The following is a 24,875-nucleotide window of genomic DNA, read 5'->3' as shown; positions in this document are numbered from 1 at the left end:
TGTGGTAGCCATGCTGGTTCAGTATGCCTTCAATTTTGAATAAATCCCCAACAGTGTCACCAGCAAAGCACCACCACACAATCACACCTCCTCCATGCTTCACGGTGGGAACCAGGCATGTATTATGAGTGTATGAGGCATGTATGAGTCCATCCATTCACCTTTTCTGCGTCGCACAAAGACACGGTGGTTGGAACCAAAGATCTCAAATTTGGACTCATCAGACCAAAGCACAGATTTCCACTGGTCTAATGTCCATTCCTTGTGTTCTTTAGCCCAAACAAGTCTCTTCTGCTTGTTGCCTGTCCTTAGCAGTGGTTTCCTAGCAGATATTCTACCATGAAGGCCTGATTCACACAGTCTCCTCTTAACAGTTGTTCTAGAGATGTGTCTGCTGCTAGAACTCTGTGTGGCATTGACCTGGTTTCTAATCTGAGCTGCTGTTAACCTGGGATTTCTGAGGCTGGTGACTCGGATGAATTTATCCTCCGCAGCAGAGGTGACTCTTGGTCTTCCTAACCTGGGGCAATCTGCATGTGAGCCAGTTTCTTTGTAGCTCTTGATGGTTTTTGTGACTGCACTTGGGGACACTTTCCACCTAGTATGACATATTTTCAGTTGTTTCACACTTTTTTGTTATGTCTATAATTCAACATGTGTTAATTCATAGTTTTGATGCCCTCAGTGTGAATCTACAATTTTCATAGTCATGAAAATAAAGAAAACTCTTTGAGAAGGTGTGTCCAAACTTTTGGTCTGTACTGTAGTAGTCACAGGATTTGATAGATGGAGCTTTGAGTAACTCATGTTTAGTGGCTGCCCGTTCTTAGGCTTTGGGCCTAGTTGAATTGAATCTTGTGCTGATTGATAGTCCGGCAGGAAGAGTGGTGAGCAAGAGAGCGAATTGATTGACTACAGCCCTTTATATAATAAGGGGCTGGACTAAGCTCATTGGTCAGCAAACCTGTCAGTTATGAACCCAGTGAACTCTGGGTACATCACATGACCTAAGGTCCTGGTACATTTTATACATCACAACCGTACATCATGTGACCACTAAGGTCCTGTACATATATTTTCTATACATTAAATAAATATAAACAATCTTTTTACATGGGGTGACCAAGGGTAAGCCCTGCAGGAGAGCCCTATATGACTGGAGGGACTCTAGCTGAGGGGACTTTAGACAAGGGACAGGACAAAGTCCTGTACCAGGACACCACAGATCACTTTTAATAATACTATTGCAGTTGTGGCAGAATAGACAAGGGAATGTTCCTTTCTTTTTGGAACCAATGAACTGCTGTTTAGACAGCCCCTTTTTCTTGATGTCTGCTCTCACTAAGCAATTTCCCAGCAATTTCCCCTTCCTGTAGATGAATCTAGCTTTCCCCTTCCTGTAGATAAAACATTTTACCATATTTGGGATCTGCCCTAAGTAAACCCTAATATTTTGTCACCGTCTTATCATCCTGGGTGAACAGTGATGTCACAATACCTGACGGAGAGGGTCCCACCCCTTTGAAACGCGTAGCCCACATTTCTTGAAATAAAAAAAAAACACTTATTTAATATTTTATCTGTCTGTATAGGTTCATTCCACTCTATCTCCCAGGTGAGCGCCAAGAGGATCCTTTTTCCTTCCCTGGACGTGCAGGATATTGCAAGCCGTTCCAGACCATCTAGAGGATATCCCGAAGACAGGCCAGATCCAGGCAGCACCCTGGCCATATACCCACTGTGTTTGGGCACCTAAAGCTCTCCAAGGTGTTGTACTCTTAGCATAACACCGCCAGGTTAGCAGAACCTTATTACTGTTACGACTCACCATCCGTAACCCAGAGTGACGGCACATGTTTGAGCTTTTTTATTTTCTTTTTTTCTATATATGGGGTGTGGAAATTTGATAAAAGACTACTTGTCCATGGGACTAAAACGGAGCAAAATCTACTTGTCCCTCATGACGATCCACTTGTCCGGGCCAATTTTTGTTTTTACATTCTCATTTTTTCCTCCTCGCCCTATAATAGCCAGAAATAACTACTATAATGATACCTTTTCATTTTTTAATAACATATTCTCCGAAACGAAAAAAAAAAAAAAAAAAAAAAAAAATTAGATATATATATATATATATATATATATATATATATATATATATCTATATGGCGAAGTGAAATAGTAAAAGATAATTTAGCAAATTTGGTGGTTTTCTTTTCTGCGCCATTTACCTTGTGGTTGAGCTAACATGTTAATTTGATACTTTAGGCCAGCCTGATTACAGCAATACCAGATTTGTATAGTTTCCGTCATGTTTTACTAATTTGAAAAAAAAAAATTTTTTTGACCCCTGTAGCTTTTTTTTTTTTTTTTTAAATAAAGAAAAAAAGATTTTCACATACCAGGCTGTATGAGGGCTAATGTTTTGTGCCATAATCAGGTTTTTGTATCAGTACCATTTTGGTATAGATCTAACTTTTTAATCTCTTTAACTTTTTTTTTTTCTGGGATATTGTAAAAATTGCAATTCTGTGGTTTGGAATTTTTTTTTACATTTACATAATTTACCGTATGGGATATATAATATTATATTTTAATAGTTCGTACAGCGATACTACATATGTTTATTTTTATTATGTTTACATGTTTTTATATATAGGAAAAAGGGGGTGATTTGAACTTTTAACATGGAAGGGGTTAATGTGTGTCTTTTAAACTTGTATTAAAACTTTTTTTTTTACAATTTATTAGACTTTTACGAGGAATCATTAGATTCCTCATACAGCTCAAGAGAGTTCTATTGAACTCCATTGATTTGTGTGCTCTGCAATTCATTGATAGAGCCTAGTCCAGCCCGGCTCTATCAATGACAGAGCCACGGACCCCAGGGAAGCAGAGGTAAGTCCTCCGGCTACCTCTATAGTGGATCTCCCCCTTGTGATCACGCTTCGGGGGGCGATTCACCCCATTAGCCCACAAGGGAGCATCCACATGTCCCTTAAGACGCCGCTGTCAGCTTTGACAGCGACGATCTAAAGGGCTAATAGCCAGCCACGGTGATCGCCGCATGCCGGCTATTAGCAGCGGCCCCCAGCTACTGAAATCAGCCGGGGCTGCAGAGTATGACTGCTGGGCGCCACCGTGCTTGTCAGGCTGGAAAAATTCACCTGCCCGGCGCACGGAACTACATGTCCCGGGCGTCAGGCGATAGGAATTCCACATCTCTGTATATATATCAAAGTTCTGTATGTGATGTCATGATGTACAGTGATGTCACAGTACAGGGATTATACACACAGTGATGTCACAGTACAGGGATTATACACACAGTGATGTCACAGTACAGGGATAACACACAAAGATGTCACAATACAGTGATTATATACAGTAATGTAACAGTTCAGGGATAATGCAGGATTGAAGGAAAGATGGATGGTAATATATACTGGGTAATGCATGAGGAAACCCTCATTCAGGCTCTGGAGTAGTTTAACCGGTTTCCATCTAAGGACTAGCCTGCTCTTCCTGAGACGGCAAACGGTGTATGGTGTGGGCTTCGACTCGAGCCCGCATCATACCGGCCGCCCCCCCCAGCTGATTCCTGTAGCAGCCGGCTATTAACCCTTTAGATCGCCGCTGTCAAAGTTGGCTTTATTAATCGAGCGCAGAGCACACAGATTAATGTGGTTCTATTGAACCACATTGATCTGTATGAAGAATCTAATGATTCCTCCTAAAAGTCCCCTAAGGGGACAAAGTGTAAAAAAAAAAAAAGAAGTTGAATATAAAGTTTTTTTTAAAACACACATTAACCCCTTTCATATTAAAAGTTTGAATCACACCCCTTTTCCCCATATTCCATATAAAAAATATGTAAACATAATACAAATAAACATATGCGGTATCACCGGATGTATAAATGTTCGAACTATAAAAATAAAATGTTAATTAAACCTCACGGTCAATGGTGTTAACGTAAAAAAATTCCAAAGTCCAAAATTGCATATTTTTGGTCACTTTGTATACCCTAAAAAATGGATATCCTCTTAAGGACGCAGGGCGTACCTGTACGCCCTGTGTCCTGTACCGGTATATAATGCTAATGAAAGCCGGGACCCTGGGCTAATAGCGTACAGCACCAACCGTTGTGCCATGCGCTATTAACCCTTTAGATGTGGCATACAAAGTTGATTGCCGTGTCTAAAGTAACAAAAATACACTCCCGGCAGCTCATTCGGGCTGATCAGGACCATCGTGGTGAAATCACGATGTCCCGATCAGCTAGAGTGTGAGCGGAGGGTGCCTTACCTGCCATCGTCGCGTCCGATCGGCGATTGATTGCTCCAAACCTGCGTCCTTAAAGGGGTATTCTGGGCAAAAACAAAAGGATAGGGGATAAGATGTCTGATTGCGGGGGGCCCGCCGCTGGGACCCGCCGCGGTCTCCCTGCAGAAGCCCACATTCTATGCGTAGCTGCGTCTAAAGTTTCTGAAACCGCCGGGCTTCCAAGACGGGGACGTGATGTCACGCCACGCCCCCTCCACTCATGTCTATGGGAGGGGGGGGGTTTCGGAAGCCCGGCGGTTTCTGAGACTTCAGACGCAGCTACGCATAGAATGCGGGCTGCTGCAGGGAGATCGCGGTGAGTCCCAGCAGCGGGCCCCCCGCGATCAGACATCTTATCCCCTATCCTTTCGATAGGGGATAAGATGTTTTTGCCCGGAATACCCCTTCAAGAGGTTAAGGGGAAATATGCAATTATCTTGGATTGACCTAGCAAAACCCAGACCTTGATACAATTAGGAATGTGACATGACTTTTAGGCTAGGTTCAGACTACGGAATTTCCGACAGAAATTACGTTTTAAAATTTCCGTCCGAAATTACGCTTGCTAAAAAGTACATGCGAGTCAATGGGATTACCGTGCACCTGTTCATACTTCAGATTTTTTAACTCGGAATTTGCGTGTCTAATTTCCGCTAGAAAATTTCCGCATGAAGAAAGGAGGTGCTCTTTCTTCAGACGGATTTCCGCAGCAGAATCCCATTGACTTCAATGGGACTCTCATTTCCCGGCGGATTTTTGTTCAAACGCGGAATGTAGGCAGATTGAAAGCGGATTACATGCGGAAAATCCGTACGGATTTGAGTCAGAAATTTAAATATGATCAGCCCACTGGTTCTTGGACTAGCCCACATTGAAAAAATTGACTGACCTGGTTTGGGTCATGTGATCACATGGTCCAAAAGGGGCTGAACTTGGCTCTTAGCACTCCCACTGTTTTGCTTGTAATTAAAGCGGAAATTCAAGGCGGATTTGGTGGCATCATTTCCATGCGGAATAGCGGCGGATTACTCGCGGAAATGACAAAAGTACGCATGAAACTGAAAAACGCCTTTGGAGGCGGAAAATTTTGCAGGCAGACAGTTGGAAATTCCATAGTCTGAACCTAGCCTAAGACTGCTGGACATCAATACATCTAACTTGAAGAAGTTGGAGCACTTTTGCCTATAAGAATAGGGAAAAATCTGAGTCTAGATTTCCTCGACTAATATAGAAATTTCCTAAGAGACTTTTTTCGGCGGATTTGTTCTTTTTTCTTTTTTAGTTTGTTTTTGTCCCTGTAAAAAATAAATAAATTATACTTTCAAAAAACACACCAAGGCACTGTACCGCTAAAATATTACTCTTGTGTTTCCAAGCTCCTGTCTCTTCATATATCTTACCATTACTTTTGTTCAGATGGTCTATTTATTTCTTATCCATTTCTGTTTGTCTTCAGACAGGTTTTTCTAATCTTAATACTCAAAACAGTTACTGGAAGTCTCTTACCCATGCAGAGATTGAACTGCAAGTAAACCTATGAAAATGTCAGGTAATTGCTTCCAAATCCACAGGGCTGTTTTAAATAACTCCTGTGATGTAAAGGATCGGAGCAGAGAATAAAACACTGTAAAACTCTGGATTTATAGCGCTAATACCCAATTAACCTATTCTTTACAGGATCTTGGCTTCTGGTACTCTCTTTACATGAAAAAATATGCAGCAGCAATATGGGTGATGTCACGTACAATCCTCTGGCTTGAGCATACACGGCCTAAAACGATCAAAAGATATCTCTAATATCCTGTCCCTACACTGCCACTTTGGCACGTTCACACTTGGCTCCCTTGAGCACGCTCTGCTACCTTGAGCCAGTGACACACCTCAAAACACTGCTACTACTTTTGGTCATAAACCACGGTTTGTAGGTCTCTGTGTCTTCCATGCACATATGACCTCAGGCTGTCATGGTAAAGGGGTACTCTGCTTCCACCCTCACCTTTACACACACCTATTGCAATAGGCCCTAAAATGAGTTACATATACCCCAGAACCAGTCCACACACCAAATGCTGCCACCACCTGTCACTCATGGTGAAGAGGATGCCAACTATACCACTATATCACACCCTGAGCTCAGTTACACTAAGCACAAGCAGTAAAATGTATGAGCCTTACTTACACGCTATAAGAGTTAGGTTCTTTGGAGTCAAGGCAACGCATTAAACCTTTTAACTTTATTGTACTAAAGGTACAGTACTTAGTTACAGAAAGAGATACAGAAATACACAGACATAGAGTTATGCAAAACAGTTAATAATAAAAGGAGACAAGTGGAACAGTTAACAACCAGCAGTCTCTGCTGAGCACAATCATGTGGTGTTGAGGGTAGGCCACTCGATGCAGTTGTCAGTGTGCAGAACAATCCGTGCTGTCCAGAATTTGACTACTTCTAGCCAGGCCTGGGTGGCAAAATTTTAATCAAATAAAAAATTTTTAAACCTCTCCTCTACAGTTTTCAGGAGTCCCCGCTGTGCACAATCATGTGGTGTTGAGGGTGAGCCACTCCACGCAGTTGTGGGTGTGCAGAACAATTCGTGCTCTGCAGAATTTGACTACTTCCAGCCAGGCCTTGAAACCCCATGCAAACATGGGAAGAACATAACATCAATTCAGATGTTTCCAGTCCCTCTAGCCCGGCCCCACCCTTGCTGATGCTGCTGCTACTGCTATTTCCAGCCAGGCTTGGGCTTGTCAAATTTAACAAAAAAACAAATGTTTCTACTTCCTGCAGTCCACTGCCTACTACCAGTCACTCTAGTCCCCCATCAACCTTGTTGCTGCTGCTACCTCCAGCCGGACCTGGGCTGCCTGGCAAAATGAAAACATTTTTTTTTTTGAACTCCCGCTGTATGCTGGCAACTACACTCTTACCAGTCAACCTCCACCTGCTGTACTCTGGATATTACCAGGCCTGTAGTCCGACTGCCATCACTCTTGCTGTAGCAGCCAGGCCTGGGCCGCCTGTCTGGCAAAATAAAATAAAAAAATGTTTTGTACCATCTGCTGTACGTTGGTTACTACAAGTCCTACTCCTGCTGTATGTTTGCTGCCGCTACCACCTCTAGCCAGGCCTGGGCCACCTGGCTAAATAAAAAAAAATTCTACTTCCTGCAGTCGACTGTGTACTACAAGGTGTTCAACCAGGCCTAGGCATAAACAACCCATGATCCCCAAAAAAAGGGATCATTCTATTGCCTATTTTTGACGGGGAAAAAAAAACACTGTTGCTTCTCCCAAAAAGGGGAATTTTTGGAACCCTTGACAAAATCCTTGACATCATCTTCGCATGGCAGACTAGAAAACTGTTGCTACTCCCAAAAAGGGATAAAGTTTTTAGATTGTTTCAAATTTTCTACATTAAAAACACTGACCTAATCATGGCCATATAGAGTGTCTTCAATTTCAAGCATGTCAACATCACCATGAGATGTATAATTTTAGTCAGTGTTAGAAATGTGTTTATTTAATTGCTGATTTGTGTTGAACCAAGCCAAATCGAACCGACAATTTTGAAAAAGCTCAGCGAAAACCTGCGAGTCATACTTTTCAAAAGTTTGCTCATCTCTAGATTAGGGTGTAGCAATCCTTAGAGCCTCATCCATTCCCATGATGGGGGCCCCTCTGCCTGATGCCCTTAAAGAGGTACTCCTGTGGAAAACAATTCTTAAAAAATTAATTGGTGATGGAAAGTTAAAGATTTGTAAATTGCTTCTATTTAAAAATCTTTATCCTTCCAGTAATTATCAGCTGCTGTATGCTACAGAGGAAGTTCTATTTTTTTAATTTCTTTTCTGTCTGACCACAGTGCTCTCTGCTGACACCTCTGTCTGTGTCAGGAACTGTCCAGAGAAGGATAGGTTTGCTATGGAGATTTGCTTGTACTCTGGACAGTTCCTAAAATGGACAGAGGTGTCAGCAGAGAGCACTGTGGTCAGACAGAAAAGAAATTCAAAAAGAAAAGAACTTCCTTTGGAACATACAACAGCTGATAAGTACTGGAAGTATTAAGATTTTCAAATAGAAGTAAATTACAAATCTATATAACTTTCTGGCACCAATTGATTAAAAAAAAAAAGTTCCACCAGAGTACCCCTTTAAACCCTTAAGGATGGATGGCATACCCATACGCCCCTGTGTTTCTCTGGTCCCAGCCGCTCGTTGGGAGGGGACCGGACCGAGATGCCTGCTAAGATTGTTCAGCAGGCATCCCGGCATATTGCACAGGGGGTCCTGAGGTGCCATCATATCGGCGATCGCCACAAATTTGCAGCAATTCCGGGTTGATCGGGTCTCTGTAAAATAGGGATAATAAGAGATGTCAGAGACATCCCCGATCATTCTGAAGGATAGCAGCAAGGTGGCTGGGGTGCCACCTCCTCCTATCCCCTGCCATTGGTCGGTTAGGACTAACTGACCAATGGCATTTGGGGAAGGGGGTTAAAATTGAAATGGAGAGCACCCCAAAACATGTTCAGTGCTTGTTTCCCACAGATGAATAATATGCAAAGCCGCACAGTGCTGGAAGGACGTGTCATGATTTGAAATCTAATGACCGTGGGAATCCAGTGCCGGAAACCAGTGTACCGCTATACGCAGCAACTGGCAGATCATATGTCACAGCAATCCCACAGAGCCAGACCCCGCATGTGCAGACTACACATGGCTACTGGAACCTCATTTGCTACTACCACTCTCCACGTGGAGAAGGACATTGCTCGCTCTGTGGCTCTGGGACACGGGGCCACATGTGAGTAGCTCCACTCCTGGAGTGGAGATAATTGACTATGCTATGAGGTAACAACGTAATATTACCAGTTACAGTACTATCAGACCTAACTAAGGAACCTCCGGGCCTTGTGCATTATCAGCCCCATAGGTGTGTACATTATTAGCCTCACACGGAGGATCTAACAGTACCGCAGTTGCTGTTTGTGACATCACCAGCCCTGCTACAGACTTTGAAATAGCAGGTTGGAGTGATTTTACTAAATGCTTTTTATGTCTTTTGTGCTTATTTACTAATTCTAAGTATTGGCACATATTATTCTGTATTGGGATCCCTTGCATTTTTCAATTGAGGGCACTCATACCTTGTTTGTCTATTCAATAAATTCATGTATGGTACTAATTTGGGTACAATATTGGCTATTACTGCTGTGGAGATTGGTCTTTTAGGGAACAGCACTCAAACTAGTTATCCCACCCATACATTATATGTAGGGTGGGCCATTTATATGGATACACCTTAATAAAATGGGAATGGTTGGACATATTAACTTCCTGTTTGTGGCACATTGGTATATGTGAGGGAGGAAACTTTTCAAGATGCGTGGTAACCATGGCGGCCATTTTGAAGTCGGACATTTTGAATCCAACTTTTGTTTTTTCAATAGGAAGAAGGTCATGTGACACATCACACTTATTGGGAATTTCACAAGAAAAACAATGATGTGCTTGGTTTTAACGTAACTTTATTCTTTCATGAGTTATTTACAAGTTTCTGACCACTTATAAAATGTGTTCAATGTGCTGCCCATTGTGTTGGATTGTCAATGCAACTCTCTTCTCCCACTCTTCACACACTGATAACAACACCGCAGGAGAAATTCTAGCACAGGCTTCCAGTATGCGTAGTTTCAGGTGCTGACCAACTCGTATCTTCACAGCATAGACAATTGCCTTCAGATGACCCCAAAGATAAAAGTCTAAGGGGGCAGATCGGGAGACCTTGGGGGCCATTCAACTGGATATGCAAAATTGCTACATGATGATGTGTTTCCCTCTTTATGTACTGAAGCTGGCACGTTCCCTGAGTTTTTCCAGCAAGATGGTGCACCACCACATTATGGGTGTCAGGACCGAGCATTCCTAGATGAACAGTTTACTGGAAAGTGGATTGGTCGTCGTGGGCCAGTTGAATGGTCTCCTGATCTGACCCCCTTAGACTTTTATCTTTGGGGTCATCTGAAGGCAATTGTCTATGCTGTGAAGATACGAGATGTGCAGTACCTGAAACTACGGATACTGGAAGCCTGTGCTAGCATTTCTCCTGCGGTGTTGCTATCAGTGTGTGAAGAGTGGGAGAAGAGGGTTGCATTGACAATCCAACACAATGGGCAGCACATTGAACACATTTTATAAGTGGTCAGAAACTTGTAAATAACTCATGAAAGAATAAAGTTACATTAAAACCAAGCACATGATTGTTTTTCTTGTGAAATTCCCTATAAGTTTGATGTGTCACATGACCCTCTTCCTATTGAAAAAACAAAAGTTGGATTCAAAATGGCCAACTTCAAAATGGCTGCCATGGCCACCACCCATCTTGAAGTTTCCCCCCTCACATATATTAATGTGCCACAAACAGGAAGTTAATATCACCAACCATTCCCATTTTATTAAGGTGTATCCATATAAATGGCCCACCCTGTACAATTCTCATTCCCTATCATTTATTTTTATACTAAACATCATTATTTATGTACCAGCAATCCTCTTGTTTAGCATTTTTTCACTAGTCACTAAATGAGACCCAGAGGTTGTGAGTTTTGAGGAGTTGCCCTGATTGTTATTATTTTTACTTTAGTGAGTACTCTTTCAGGTAGTACCAGGACAGCCACTCAGCGTTTTTGTGGGTGAGCCGCATTTTTCTCCGTTTGTTACAATATTAAATAGTGGTTGTTAATCTGAAATATGAACTTTTTCACTTACAAATTTGGCAGGAATGCTGCGATTTTGAAAAACTGAGCCTAAAAACCCCACAAAAATATTAAATAAAGGTAAAAAAAAAAAATGTGGGTATGACATTTATTGTTTCCCTTTTGACTCCCAGTTAACATCTGGCTGGCTGTTTTTGTTTGGGTGTTTTTTCACAAAAGAAAAATCCCTGTGTGTTTTCAGCTTGAAGGTAAGTGTGAGAATTTTTGTCTGGAAATCAAAACAGCTCAGGTTTCCTGCAAATTTATAAATCTTGAAATGTTTTATAGAGAAGAAAGCAGAACAATTATGGTGTCCACATGTGTAGAACTAAGTAAAAACCTATGCACAAAGAGTCAAGGCTGAAACAACTGCCAATAGTGCTTCTACTGAATACTGATTTAAAAGGGGTAAATAGTTAGCTTGTGTTCACACGTTGTTGCTTTTAATTGCACTTATTGAATACTAAGAAATGGTATTTCTTGGTCATTCAGTCAGAGGATGAGGCAGGACTTGGCCTTGTGACATCACATCACCAAACCTAGTAGTAAATTACCAGAGTACCCCTTTAGCTTTCTTGAATTTGCATTAATAAGGGAGTACACACCATTACTCTATACATATTAGAAAGTGATATAGTGCTATAGTTATACTCCTCATAGACAAAGAAGCTCCTTATATTTAAAGGGGAGAATAAATAAATAAATAAATAAAGTACGATTTTGTAGTCTCGGGTATCCTGATTTCAACACTGTTTTTGCAAAAACAAACAAAAGAAAGATAACATTTTTTTTAATACTGACCACAGGTCCTCCTTCCACCTTCTTATGACAGACAGCAATACAGCTAAGACTTCACAATGCATTTGTCAGTAAACCTGCTGATAAAATAGTGGGCCCAGGTAAAATTGATCAAGCCAGAGGTGTAATAATCAGGGTCACAACAGATGCAACCACAACTTGGCCTGCGGAGGAAGGGAGGGCCTGTCCAGGGACCTTGGGCACATGTTTCAATTCTCTACGCAAGTACAGATTTAAAGTGTAGGATACACACAGTTGGAAGTCCCGTCACTGCGGAGGAGGTAGCTGGGAGCTTCTGGTGCCGGAAGCATCACTGTAAGATGAGGGAGTTTTTATGTTCAATTTTATGGTGCCTAACTACTGTATGGGGGTTTAACTACTATATGGGGGTACAGAAAAGGCCTAACTACTATACAGGAGCCCAGTGTGGGGGCCAAACTAATAAATGGGAGCACAGAGGGGAGCAACTATTATATTGGGACACATAGTGGGCCTAACTACTATATGGGGACACAGAGCAGGTCTAAGCACTGTATGACCGCATAGAGGGAGACTTACTATTAGGAAGGGGCATATAGGTGGCCTTCCTACTATGTGGGAGCACAGAGGAGGCCTCACTAATATATGGAGGCAATGTTGGGGCCTACCATGTGGGGGCACAGAGGGAGTCTAACTATTATTTAGAGGCACAGTGCAGGGGCCTGCTAAGTGTATAGGCACTGGAGGATAATGGAAGGGCCTCATTGGATGGGTCGCCCCGTCGCCCCGTCCCCCCACCCCCCACCCCCACCCCTTTGCTCTATTAGGTAGAAATTATTGAGGTAGTTGCAATATGAATTAAACAGTTAATATACAGTATTTAAAGAGTTAAAATTATTTACTTGTGGCTGAGCTTCTCTCATAGGTCTTCGGGTGTTGCTGGGCAGAATTGAAGAGGATTCCGATTGGCCAGCCCAAGCCACGGCGGGAACCCTGAAGGATATTTAAGATCCAGCTGGACAGAGCGGGCTGCTAGTCAGAAGTTCTACCTGAAGTAAAGACAGCGGCCCTTCCCTCCCTCCCTGTCACGGTCTGTTTTTTGAGGGTGTCACAAATGGCGGACAGTATATATATATATATATATATATTATGGTTAAAAGGGGGTGTCACCCAGATTTTCTGGGTGGACAGCTATGGTGAATGAGTTCACTGGTGTTTACATGTTGGAAGATGGTTTATCTGGTTATTTATTTATAAATTAAGTTATTGGTTATTTATTGGTTATATATTAATAAAATTATTACCCTAATTACCCTCAATAAACGGCCGTGGTACGTGTAGTTATTTCTTTGAGGTAAATTTTGGGGGGGGGGGGCGGTCCCTATCCCATGGGGGCAATGGGGACCTAACCAATATGGAGGCACAGAGGGGGCATTACTTTTGTGAGAGGGCCCAAAGTGGGCATTATTGCTTTATGGGGCAATACAAATGAGTTTGTATAGAAGTGAGGAGGGCTTCGGACTGATGAGCCTACAATGTTTGTCCAACAGATTCTGCAGAGACAGATTGTAACCAGGAGAAATCTTCATGATGGCCTGAGCTGGATGGAGAAGATAAGATACAGTCAACAGCCCTTCAGAGAAGATCTCACCAGTGATTCACTAAGGCAAGGTTCACATATGTCCAGCCTGAACCCAGCCTATTACTCAACTCAGCTGATGCTACAACTGATGACAACATGCAAGCAAGATACATTCCCCTAGTGGTGAAGGTCCAGCATGTCCAACCACTCACCATCCAAACTGAGATGCCGGATGATTTTGAACTGTTTCATTCCTATGAATGGGATCAGTTCTAGCATCATTTTCCTTTTTAGCAAGCAATGGTGGGAATAGATGACTGACGCCGGACATATGTGAACAAGCTCTAAGAGAAGGTGTCATCTGAGTCACTGGATACATCAATACTGTAATAACATATCTAGACTTGTATGTATCCCTATATGGTCACTGTATGTGGGAATGTTGGTATTTTTTTTAGTAACAGTATAGTAGTATTGTTAAGTTGTTATTTGGAGGGAATATGTGGTCATTGTATGGGGGTATTAATCAGCAACAGTATATTATGAAGTCACTGTTTGGTAGTAATATGTAATCATGGTGTGGCAGTACTATATGTCCCTTGTATAGTGGCATTATGAATAATGTTGTTTTCCCTGTACTGGGATTTGTTGAATAATGGTGTGTGATATTAGTTAATTGCGTATTTGGTAACTGTATTGGCTTTATTTGGAAACTGTATGACTATCATATAGAGGTATTAAAATTGATACCTATGTTAACACCAATTCTTCAAACATTATCTCTTAGACAAAGTAATTCAGAAGGTCACTCGTCACTGATAAAGTTCTGATCTGGGACAGTTTATATTTAAAAATGTGACGGGAGAAGGGCATATTTCCATTCTGTCAGTAATGAAACCAACTATCTAATCTTACGAGTAAAACATCAGGGAAACCTAATAGTCCTATGAACCCATTTTTCTTATTTGTAATGCATATTATTTTTAAAAGAGTATTAAGTTCAGTAAATAAAAAACTTTACAGTAGATGTTTAATGCATGTATTTTATCAATAACGTAAGGAATATAAGTGTTATGGTTGCACAGGGCCCTGGAAAAAGGACCAGAACAGGCAGCAGCCAAGCGTTTCCTCACACTAGAGCTCACAGAGCAGGAATAGGCTTTACCTGCATGTTCCAGTAGATCAGAAGACCCATTTGACAGACTCATCAATATTTTATTGTAATAAATGAAAATATAACCACAATTACATGACCTTTGCTTGCCATGAAGGAATGACATGTGTTTGCCTCACTTGCTTTGATGCTTATAGACAATATTGGAGTCTTAGTGATGTAGTACGTGAATCAGTATAAATTTGTTATGTTTCTTTTCATAGCATCTTTGCTAGCTGGAAAAGATCTGGTATCCAGCTAGCTTATATAATATCATCAAACAATGTAAAACAAAATCTCACTGCTAGGCTAGGAGTCAAAATACTCAAGAGACAAGAAAAAAATCGTGTGTACAAAGAAAATGAAAAGTGTAAAAGTTTTCTGTCATGCCAAATATCAAGGAACGATATTCAACGATCCCTGTGTAAATGTTCTTTGACCTTCAACTGAACCAGCAGATCTTAAAAAACATGGCTAGCCAAAACAAATTCCTGTAGCAAATAAAATCTTATGAATTTGATTTCACTTTAACAGCCCAACACAATTCTGACTCTCAAACAGTTTAACGTTTCCTCGATGGGTCCAGGAAGGGTTTAAGCATGACAATGTAACTTATGGCATTGCTTTTGGAAAGAAAGATTTGAGGTACTGCTCATAAGTTACAGACCCCCTGACAGCATTTAACAGCAGTATCAAGTCATTGCTGGAGGTGTCAAAAAGAGATTCGAGGATTACCATGCAGGATGAGAAGTATTTACATGGAGATAGTGGCTGTCCTGATTTCACCTTGACAGTCCCACACTTAGATTATTTCTTTAAAGGAGTACTCCGGGATATGAAAACCTTTCCCTTATCCCAAGGATAGGGGATAAGTTTCAGATCGCGGAGGGTCCGACGGCTGGGCCCTCCACGAACTTCCAAACGGGGACCCAGCAGTCAGCGGGAAGGGGGCGTGTCCAACCACCGAATGATGCGCTGGATTCGGCAGTCTCCGGCCCTGCCATAGAGATGTATTGAGGGGGCGTGTCGGCCATCACATCATGCAGTGGTTGAAAAGCGCTTTTTCGGCAAAGAGCCTGGGCCCCTGTATGGGAGATCACTGGGGGCCAAAGCATTTGGACCCTCCGCGATCTGAAAGCTATCCCCTAACCTTAGGGTGTATTCACACGTACAGTATTCTGCGCAGATTTGATGCACAGGATTTGGTGCGCAGGATTTTTTGCTGCAGATTTCAATGTAAACTAAATGACTGAATACACCTTCATATCCTGTGCATCAAATCTGCACATGATACTGTATGTGTGAATACACCCTTGGAGTCTATTCACCCGTACAGTATTCTGTGCAGATTGGATGCGCAGGATTTCAAGCTGTGTTCAGTTTACATTGAAATCTGCAGCAGAAAATCCTGCGCATCAAATCTGCACAGAATACTGTACCTGTGAATAGACCATTAAGGAATATGGAAACTCTCCTCAATGAATGCAAAGGAAGGCAGAAGGAACAAGGAGCTACATTGCGCTGAGTGCAGCAGGACAGGATTGGGGCACTGTCCCAGTTTAGTGAACCAGATGTGATTTCAATGTCTGGTTTAGCCAAACTTGGGAATACCAGATGGATTTCGCCCTTGGGCAGGCACCACCCTTGCTTTCTCTCACTAGCTATTACAGCATCAAAGTGGTTTAATAGGTGGGATCAGAGTTATCCATGATCACAGCAGTTGTAGCAGGAGCCAAGGGCCTGACTGGCCTACCAGGATACTGGGAAAATTCTGAGTAGGCCGGTGCCCTGTGGGCTGGCAGTGGACAGTCTGTCGTCAGAGTTCCAACAAGTCACTGTATGAGTCTGTCAGGAGTCTAAAGACCTGTCTGCACCGCAGCTGCAGCATCACACACACAAGTCCTGAGACTGACAGGATGACACATTGAGCAGAGGTCTGGGGGCTACAGAGTCTGTACTAAGAGCTGTACAGACACTACACTTACCTCTACTGTCTGCCTCCCAGCTCCTCCTCCTGCCAGCACAGTCACAGGAGCTGCTCGGGGGAAGATGTGCTGCACTGGGTGAGAGGAACGGAAAACCTAATGCTAATACTGTGTGAGGGAGGAGGCTGTGAGTCCTGTTGTGTGAGGGGCTGGAGAGTAAGTAGGGTCCTGTTATATCATGGGGGGACTGGGGAGTAATTAGTGTCCTGTTATGTGAGGGAAGGGGGTGGGGCTGGGGAGTAAGTAGGGTCTTGTTATGTGAGGGAAGGGGGTGGGGCTTGGGAGTAAGTTGGGTCCTGTTCTGTGAGCGTGGGGGGCCGGGGAGTAAGTAGGGTCCTGTTATGTGAGGAGGGGGGGGGGGGCTGGGGAGTATCTAGGGTCCTGTTATGTGAGGGAAGGGGGTGGGGCTGGGGAGTGAGTAGGGTCCTGTTATGTAAGAGAGGCTGGGGAGTATGTAGGGTCCTGTTATGTAAGAGAGGCTGGGGAGTATGTAGGGTCCTGTTGTGGTGTCCAAGCACAAGTGGCTGTCCTGTGGTTGAGGACTGACTCAGGCAGCCTGGCAGCAAAGAGTGTTGGGCCCACTGACGTTCTTTCATATATCAATTATGTGAGTATTGTAAAATAAGAATAATATATTTTTCTTTTAATTAATTTTGTTATGATTCCATTTATGTACGTTTGATATGTTACTGTGCCTTTAACCTCTTAAGGACCAGGCCATTTTACACCTTAGGACCAGAGCGTTTTTTTCACATCTGACCACTTTCACTTTAAGCATTAATAACTCTGGGATGCTTTTACCTTTCATTCTGATTCCGAGACAGTTTTTTTGTGACATATTCTACTTTATGTTAGTGGTAAAATTTTGTCGATACTTGCATCATTTCTTGGTGAAAAATTCCAAAATTTGATGAAAAAATTGAAAATTTAGCATTTTTCTAACTTTGAAGCTCTCTGCTTGTAAGGAAAATAAACATTCCAAATAAATTATATATTGATTCACAAATACAATATGTCTACTTTATGTTTGCATCATAAAGTTGCCATGTTTTTACTTTTGGAAGACATCAGAGGGCTTCAAAGTTCAGCACCAATTTTCCAATTTTTCACAACATTTTCAAAATCAGAATTTTTCATGGACCAGGTTTGAAGTGGATTTGAAGGGTCTTCTTATTAGAAATACCCCACAAATGACCCCTTTATAAAAACTGCACCCCTCAAAGTATTCAAAATGACATTCAGTAAGTGTGTTAACCCTTTAGGTGTTTCACAGGAATAGCAGCAAACTGAAGGAGAAAATTCAAAATCTTCATTTTTTACACTCGCATGTTCTTGTAGACCCAGTTTTTGAATTTTTACAAGGGGTAAAAGGAGAAAAATCCTCTCAAAATTTGTAACCCAATTTCTCTAGAGTAAGGAAATACCTCATATGTTTATGTCAAGTGTTTGGCAGGTGCAGTAGAGGGCTCAGAAGGGAAGGAGCGACAGTGGAATTTTGGAGAGTGAGTTTTTCTGAAATGGTTTTTGGGGGGCATGTCACATTTAGGAAGCCCCTATGGTGCCAGAACAGCAGAAAAACTCCCACATGGCATACCATTTTGGAAACTACACCCCTCAAGGCACGTAACAAGGGAGCCAGTGAGCCTTAATACCCCACAGGTGTTTGACGACTTTTCGTTAAAGTCGGATGTGTAAATGAAAAAAAAAATGTTTCACTAAAGGGCAGTTTTTTTCTTCCAAAGTTACCATTTTTATAAAGGGTAATGGGAGAAAATGCTCCCCAAAATTTGTAACCTTATCTCTTCTGAGTATGGAAATACCCCATGTTAGGACGTAAAATGCTCTGCGGGCGAACTACAATGCTCAGAAGAGAAGGAGTCACATTTGGCTTTTGGAAAGCAAATTTTGCTGAAATGTTTTTTTGGGGGCATGTCGCATTTAGGAAGACCCTATGGTGCCAGAACAGTAAAAATACCCACATGGCATACTATTTTGGAAACTACACCCCTCAAGGAACGTAACAAGGGGTACAGTGAGAATTAACACCTCACAGGTATTTCACGACTTTTTGTTAAAGTTGGATGTGTAAATGAAAAAAAAATTTTCACTAAAATGCTGGTTTTTCCCCAAATTTTTACAAGGGGTAATAGGAGAAAATTACCCCTAAAATTTGTAACCCCATTTCTTCTGAGTATGGAAATACCCCATGTGTGGACGTCAAGTGTCCTGCGCTCGAACTACAATGCTCAGAAGAGGAGTAGCGCCATTGAGCATTTGAAGAGTGAATTTGATTGGAATGGTAGTCAGGGGCCATGTGCGTTTACAAAGCCCCCCTTGGTGCCAGAATAGTGGACCCCCCCCCACATGTGACCCCATTTTGGAAACTACACCCCTCACAGAATTTAATAAGGGGTGCAGTGAGTATTTACACCCCTCTGGCATTTGACAGATCTTTGGAACAGTGGGCTGAGCAAATGAAAAATGTAATTTTTCATTTTCACGGACCACTGTTCCAAAAATCTGTCAGACACCTGTGGGGTGTAAATGCTCACTGTACCCCTTATGACATTACGTGAGGGGTGTAGTTTCCAAAATGGGGTCACTTGTTGGGGGTCCATTGTTCTTGCACTATGGGGGCTTTGTAAACACACGTGGCCTTCAATTCCGGACACATTTTCTCTTCAAAATCCCAATGGCGCTCCTTCTCTTCTGAGCATTGTAGTTCGCCCGCCGAGCACTTTACATCCACATTTGGGGTATTTTCTTACTCAGAAGAAATGGGGTTACAAATTTTGGGGGCTTTTTTCCTATTTTCCCTTGTGAAAATGAAAGATTTAGGGTAACACCAGCATTTTAGTGAAAAAAAATATTTTTTTTCATTTTCCCATCCAACTTTAACGAAAATTTGTCAAAAACCTGTGAGGTGTTAAGGCTCACTATACCCCTTGTTACATTCCGTGAGGGGTGTAGTTTCCAAAATGGGGCCACATGTCAGTATTTATTTTTTTGCGTTTATGTCAGAACCGCTGTAAAATTAGCCACCCTTGTGCAAATCGCCAATTTAGGCTTCAAATGTACGTGGTGCTCTCTCACTCCTGAGCCTTGTTATGCGCCCGCAGATCATTTTACGCCAACATATGGGGTATTTCCGTACTCATGAGAAATTGCGTTACAAATTTTGGGGGTCTTTTTTTCCTTTTACCTCTTGTGAAAATAAAAAGTAAAGGGCAACACCAGCATGTTAGTGTAAAAAAATTATTTTTTACACTAACAGGCTGGTGTAGACCCTAACTTTTCCCTTTCATAAGGAGTAAAAGGAGAAAAAGCCCCCCAAAATTTGTAGTGTAATTTCTCCCGAATACGGAGATACCCCATATGTGGCCCTAAACTGTTTCCTTGAAATACGACAGGGCTCCGAAGTGAGAGAGCGCCATGCGCATTTGAGGACTAAATTAGGGATTGCATAGGGGTGGACATAGGGGTATTCTACGCCAGTGATTCCCAAACATGGTGCCTACAGCTGTTGCTAAACTCCCAGCATGCCTGGACAGTCAGTGGCTGTCCAGAAATGCTGGGAGTTGTTGTTTTGCAACAGCTGGAGGCTCCATTTTGGAAACACTGCTGTACAACACGTTTTTAATTTTTATTGGGGGGGGGGACAGTGTAAGGGGGTGTATATGTAGTGTTTTACCCTTTATTATGTGTTCGTGTAGTGTAGTGTTTTTAGGGTACATTCGCACTGGCAGAGGTTTACAGTGAGCTCCCTGCTAGGAGTTTGCACTGCGGCGAAAAATTTGCCGCAGCTCATACTTGAAGCAGAAAACTTACTGTAAGCCTGCCCGTGTGAATGTACCCTATACGTTCACATGGGGGGGGGGGGGAACCTCCAGCTGTTTCAAAACTACAACTCCCAGCATGTACTGACAGACCATGCAGGCTGGGAGTTGTACTTTTGCAACAGCTGGAGGCACAGTGGTTGGAAAACCTTCAGTTAGGTTCTGTTATCTAACTCAATATTTTCCAACCAGTGTGCCTCCAGCTGTTGCAAAAGTACAACTCCCAGCATGTACTGATCACCGAAGGGCATGCTGGGAGATGTAGTTATGCAACAGATGGAGGGATCGCAACTACAACTCCCAGCATGCTGGGATTTGCAGTTTTGCAACATCTGGAGAGTTACAGTATAGAGACCACTGTAAACCGGCGCCGGTCCTCTGTCGTTTCCCCGTTCTGCCCCGCCTATTGTGGGTGGGCAGGACGGGGAAAACGAAAGTTAACCCCCCCACCCCCGATCTGCTATTGGTGGTCGCGTCTAGACCACCAATAGCAGGAATAGGAGGGGTGGCACCCCTGCCACCTCACTCCTATCTATACAGGGGGATTGTGGGTGTCTTAGACACCCGCGATCCCCCTTATATTCCGGGTCACCATAGACCCGGAATCGCGCAAATCGCAAGTGTGAATTCACTTGCGATTTGCGCCGATCGCCGACATGGGGGGGTCTGATGACCCTCCTGGGCATTTGCACGGGGTGCCTGCTAGGAGTTGTAGTTTTGAAAGATCTGGAGGGCTATAGTTCAGAGACTACCATATAGTGGTCTCAAACTGTAGCCCTCCAGCTGTTGCAAAACTACAACTCCCAGCGTGCCCAAACAGCTGTCTGGGCATGCTGGGAGTTGTAGTTTTGCAACATCTGGAGTGCTACAGTATACTCTAATGGCTAGTTCATGCTAGTTCACCGCAGTGTGGGCTCCTGAGCAACATCTAAGCTCAGGTGTGCTGTGTGTTGTGTATCCTAAGCAGAGGCCTACTTCAGTTTTAAGTTTACCACTGGTTATCCTACAAGTGTTACTCGCTGGGAAGATTCATGCCCCTGCAGAATAGTATACAGTACCTTGGAAGGACCCTAGTCTACCAGGATCACAAATTCTACAATTCTGTCCGGTAAAAAGCACCACAAGTCTCAGAATGGCAACAAGGCTCACAAGGGGTACGCTGCATTCTCACACTAAGGCCAGCTGTTTTGGGGGGGGGGGGGGTCTGGGGAGCAAGTGGAATATTGCTATGTGAGGGGGGGGGGGGGCTCCTGGGGAGAAAGTAGAGTACTGTTATGTGAGGGGGGGCTGGTTGCTTTGGATCCTTATTGGGACTATGGACCCAGTCCCTCACAAACTGTCTGCACCCTCTTTTGCTTGGTAGCGTGGTTTTCTTGCTGCTATTGTTTATTGTTGATTTTTTTTATATATACATATTCATTATTTAGTGATTCACCACAAGCAGTGCAAAGAGTGGGACTGGACAACTACTGCTAAGGTTACAACTCTGCCCTGTCCCCTTCTGTCACTGTCATGAGTATAAAGACTTGTCCCCCTCCCCCAGTGTATATAGAGAGACTTGGGTCAGCTTCAGAGCTAGTTAGTTAAAAACTAACTACAACTCCCAGCTTGCCTTGAAACAGCCCAATGCTCTGCAGCTGACCACAAACTAGTAGTTTTGGGTCAGCTGCAAAGCATTTTTTTAAGTAATCTGCCCAGTACAGTGACCCCCCCCCCCCCGACATACGATAATTACAACATGCGATGGCCTCTCAGAGGCCATCGCATGTTGAAGGCAGCATCAACATACGATGCTTTTGTATGTCGGGGCCATCGCATAAACAGCTATCTGGCGGCACAGACTGCTTCAGCTGCCACCGGATAGCCGTTTATGGTGCCCCTGTGAGCTCCGGTGATGGTGATACCTGTCCTCGGGGCTCCAGTGCGTCCTCTTCACGATCCCCTCCATTGCAAGCGATCCCCTTCGTCGTCATCACGTCGCGCGCACGCCGTCCCGTCATCCAATAGGAGCGGCGTGCGTAGTGACGTGATGACAGTGATGGAGAGCGGAGAGCCAGGATCCCGGGGAAGCAGAGATGTCCGGAGCGGTGGGGACATCACGGGGATGCGCCGACAGCGATGGAGGGCAACATCCAGGGCAGCGGTGATGAGCTGTGACGGGTCCGGAGCGGCGGGGACAGGTGAGTACAACTTCCTATACTTTACATTGCACGGATCCCTCAACATACGATGGTTTCAACAAACGATGGTTCATTTGGAACGGATTACTATCGTATGTTGAGGGACCACTGTATGTGTAATAAAATCCTCTACAAAAACTATTTTTAAAAAACAGTGGGCGGAGTAATGTATTTTCGACCAAGAACTGCCTAAATTTTCCATTCTGTTCCAAAATTTTTCTTACGGTGCACCACTATTTATTAACCCCTTCAGGACCAAGCCCATTTTGGCCTTAAGGACCAGAGCGTTTTTTGCACATCTGACCACTGTCACTTTAAACATTAATAACTCTGGAATGCTTTTAGTTATCATTCTGATTCCGAGATTGTTTTTTCGTGACATATTCTACTTTAACATGGTGGTAAATTTATGTGGTAACTTGCATCCTTTCCTTGTGAAAAATCCTAAAATTTGATGAAAAATTTGAAAATTTTGCATTTTTCTAACTTTGAAGCTCTCTGCTTGTAAGGAAAATGTATATTACAAATAAAAAAAAATTTTATTCACATATACAATATGTCTACTTTATGTCTGCATCATAAAAGTGACGAGTTTTTACTTTTGGAAGACACCAGAGGGCTTCAAAGTTCAGCAGCAATTTTCCAATTTTTCACAAAATTTTCAAACTCACTATTTTTCAGGGACCAGTTCAGGTTTGAAGTGTATTTGAAGGGTCTTCTTATTAGAAATACCCCACAAAACACCCCATTATAAAAACTGCACCCCCCAAAGTATTCAAAATGACATTCAGTCATCATTTTAACCCTTTAGGGGTTTCACAGGAATAGAAGCAAAGTGAAGGAGAAAATTCACAATCTTCATTTTTTACACTCGCATGTTCTTGTAGACCCAATTTTTAAATTTTTACAAGGGGTAAAAGGAGAAAATGTATACTTATATTTGTAGCCTGATTTCTCTCGAGTAAGCACATACCTCATATGTCTATGTAAAGTGTTCGGCGGGCGCAGTAGAGGGCTCAGAAGGGAAAGAGCGATAAGGGGATTTTGGAGAGTACGTTTTTCTGAAATGGTTTTTGGGGGGCATGTTGCATTTAGGAAGCCCTTATGGTGCCAGAACAGCAAAAAACCCTCACATGGCATACTATTTTGGAAACTAGACCCCTTGAGGAACATAACAAGTAATAAAGTGAGCCTTAATACCCCACAGGTGTTTCACGACTTTTGCATATGTAAAAAAAAATTTTTTTTTTCCACTAAAATGTGTGTTTCCCCCCAAATTTCACATTTTTCCAAGGGTTAATAGCAGGAAATACCCCCCAATATTTGTAACCCCTTCTCTTCTGAGTATGGAGGTACCCCATAAGTTGACCTGAAGTGCACTATGGGCGAACTACAATGCTGCGAAGAGAAGGAGTCATATTTTGCTTTTTGAGAACAAATTTTGCTCGGGGGGCATGTCACATTTAGGAAGCCCCTATGGTGCCAGAACAGCAAAAAAAAAACACATGGCATACCATTTTGGAAACTAGACCCCTTGAGGAATGTAATAAGGAATAAAGTGAGCCTTATTACCCCACAGGTGTTTCACGACTTTTGCATATGTAAAAAAAAAAAAAAAATTTCCACTAAAATGTGTGTTTCCCCCCTAATTTCACCTTTTTGCAAGGGTTAATAGCAGAAAATACCCCCCAAAATTTGTAACCCCATCTCTTCTGAGTATGGAGGTACCCCATAAGTTGACCTGAAGTGCACTATGGGCGAACTACAATGCTCAGAAGAGAAGGAGTCATATTTGGCTTTTTGAGAGCAAATTTTGCTCGGGGAGCATGTCGCATTTAGGAAGCCCCTAAGGTGCCAGAACAGCAAAAGAAAACACACATGGCATACCATTTTGGAAACTAGACCCCTTGAGGAACGTAACAAGGGGTACAGTGAGCATTTGCCCCCCCACTGGTGTCTGACAGATCTTTGGAACAGTGGGCTGTACAAGTTTTCATTTTCATGGACCACTGTTCCAAAGATCCGTCAGACACATGTGGGGGGTAAATTCTCACTGCACCCCTCATTACATTCCGTGAGGGGTGTCGTTTCCGAAATGGGGTCACATGTGGGGTTTTGTTTTTTTTGCGTTTGTCAAAACCGCTGTAACAATCAGCCACCCCTGTGCAAATCACCTCAAATGTACATGGTGGGCTCTCCCTTCTGGGCCTTGTTGTGCGCCCCAAGAGCACTTTGCGCTCACATATGGGGTATCTCTGTAGTCGGGAGAAATTGCGTT

The 24,875-nt window shown here is 42.9% G+C and overlaps 1 protein-coding gene and 1 long non-coding RNA gene across 2 annotated transcripts in view; one reads left to right on the top strand and one right to left on the bottom strand.

Annotated features, from left to right (window-relative positions):
* Nucleotides 1-24,875, bottom strand: part of LOC130362853 (cytochrome c oxidase assembly protein COX18, mitochondrial) — a 75,530-nt gene that overhangs the window by 1,674 nt on the left and 48,981 nt on the right. The window lies entirely within an intron of this gene.
* On the top strand, nt 1,494-14,607 carry LOC130362866 (uncharacterized). Its single transcript, XR_008891603.1, has 4 exons — nt 1,494-1,796; nt 5,783-5,875; nt 12,787-12,915; nt 13,412-14,607. It is a non-coding gene; the product is annotated as an uncharacterized LOC130362866 (long non-coding RNA).

This window comes from Hyla sarda, chromosome 1 (assembly GCF_029499605.1).
Source record: "Hyla sarda isolate aHylSar1 chromosome 1, aHylSar1.hap1, whole genome shotgun sequence".
In the NCBI taxonomy this organism is placed as follows: domain Eukaryota; kingdom Metazoa; phylum Chordata; class Amphibia; order Anura; family Hylidae; genus Hyla; species Hyla sarda.
The sequence above is the reverse complement of the archived record's forward strand: the minus strand, read 5'-3'. Positions and strand labels throughout refer to the sequence as shown.